Genomic DNA, 2,429 nt, shown 5'->3' with positions numbered 1-2,429 from the left:
TTTTCTATTATCAACATGAGCATAGGCATGACATCCAAATATCTTCAAATCAGAGTAACTAGCAGGAGTACTAGACCATACTTCTTGTGGAGTCCTTTTGTCAATATCAATTGAGGGAAAACGATTAATGAGAAAACAAGTTGTAGAGGTAGCTTCAACCAGAAAGACTTAGTTTCTCCATCAAAGTCCTATTCAGTCGATCTGCCACACTGTTTTGCTATGGAATGTGACGAATTGTGTGATGCCTCACAATTCTTTCCGGCTTACATAGAACGTTAAATTCATCAGAACAAAACTTTAAGCCATTATCAGTATGGAGACGTTTTATCTACTTCCTTATTTACCTCTCACTCATTGAATGTAGCTAGCACATCATTTTTTTGCTTCAAGAAGAACACCCAAACTTTTTTGAAAAAAATCATCAATGATAGTCAGCATATAACTAAGACCTCCCTTAGAAGTTGCCCTAGATGGTCCCCATAGATCAAAATGTATATAATCAAGTGTCTCCTTTGTGCTGTGAATGCCTTTTATGAATTTGACTCTCTTCTGCTTCCCAAAAATGCAGTGCTTATAGAACACCAATGTACTAATACTCTGACCATTAAGAAGTCCTCTTCTGGTCAATTCAGCCATCTCATTCTCACTCATATGCCCAAGACGGATACACCAAAGTCTAGTAACATTACCATTTGACAAGGAAAGAGTAGAAACAACTGCATCACCTATAACTATGGAACCCTGCAAGACATATAATTTGGCAGACCTTTTCTACCCTTTCATCACTACAGAAACACCTTTGCTAACCTTCAGGACTCCACCTTCACCAATGTACTTGTACCCTTTTAAATCAAGAGTACTCAACGAGATAAGGTTCCTCTTTAGATTTGGAATGTGTCTCACATCACTAAGTGTCCTGAGAAACTCATCAAACATTTTGATTTTGACCATTCCAATACCAGCTATCTTACAAGATGCATTATTTCCCATCAACACAACACCTTTGGACACTATTTCATATGTTGAAAACTAGTCCCAATTAGGACACATTTGAAACGTGCAACCTGAATCAAGGATCCAATCCTCACAAGGTTTGGAGTCACCATAAAAAACAACTAGGAGTTCTCCATCACTATACTCATCTTCTGCAACATTAGCTTCATCAAATTTTTCTTGTTGTTTTCTCTTTTGATTTGCAATAGCTTTATTATTCTTATTTTGTAACTTACATCATTCAAATTTGATATGTCATTTTTCTTAGAGTACTTGTAGGTTTTGTCTTTATTATTGGATTTCGATCTACCCTTTGCATCACCACTAGAATTCCTTTGTTGTGTCCATCCCCAAATAATAAGGCTCTTTGCCTTAGCCTCAGATCTAACCACAAGCTGCTTCATTTTCTCCTTAGAAAATAAAGCATCAAAAACTTCCTTCAAGGTAAGAGTGTCACGACTATACAAAATAGTATCTCTAAAAGTCACATATGAAGAAGACAACAAACACAATAAAATCAACCCTAAATATTCTTCATCATACTTAACCTCCATGGTCTCTAGATTAGAAACAATTCCCTTAAAGACAATTAAGTGATCTTCTAAAGACATACCTTCTTTCATACGATGAGAATACAATCGTTGCTTTAGATGCAACTTGCTGGTTAGACTTTTCGTCATCCATAACTGCTCCAACTTTAACCATAATGCAACGACAGTTTTCTCATTTAAAATGTCCTGTAGAATTTGATTTGATAGATGAAGATGAATTTAAGATAGTCTTTCGATCTTTACATTGCTTTTCCTTCGGTGTCCACGATGAGGGCATTTTATCAAGCCCTAACAGTGCATCATCCAAATCCATCTACATGAGCACAACTTGCATCTTGACCAGCATAACAAAAATCTAGTGCTGCGATCCAAAAGCAGAATATCGTATTTCATTATTGCCATTGTCAAGAAGATCAAACCTCGCTTTGATACCAATTTGTTATGGAAACAGGAGAATAGACAACAAGAAAAAATAAGAACACAGAGATTTACGTGGAAAACCTTAAACGGGAAAAACCATGGACATAAGAGAAGAATAATCCACTATGTCAAAAATTGGTGCAAAATGGGAGAGTGTGAAGCGACTATTATATAAATCCTTGAAAACCTATACACCATTATATATATGGGAGAGAAAAAAATAAATAAAGTAGAAAAATCCATAATTTTTTCCTTCACCATATATTGTACCATAAACTTTTCAAGTTGGATAAAAAAAGAAAATCGGGTTACCAAAATCCAACGGATATAAATGCATATAATATAAATATATATATAATAAGAAAATAAAAATTAAATTAAATTAAGTTTTAAAATTAATTTTATATATAATTAGAGGGACAAGGTAATACCCAAAAAAGCTGTCCCATTCTCATCCCTATTTTC

Source organism: Vitis vinifera, chromosome 6, assembly GCF_030704535.1.
Source record: "Vitis vinifera cultivar Pinot Noir 40024 chromosome 6, ASM3070453v1".
Classification (NCBI taxonomy): domain Eukaryota; kingdom Viridiplantae; phylum Streptophyta; class Magnoliopsida; order Vitales; family Vitaceae; genus Vitis; species Vitis vinifera.
The sequence above is the reverse complement of the archived record's forward strand: the minus strand, read 5'-3'. Positions refer to the sequence as shown.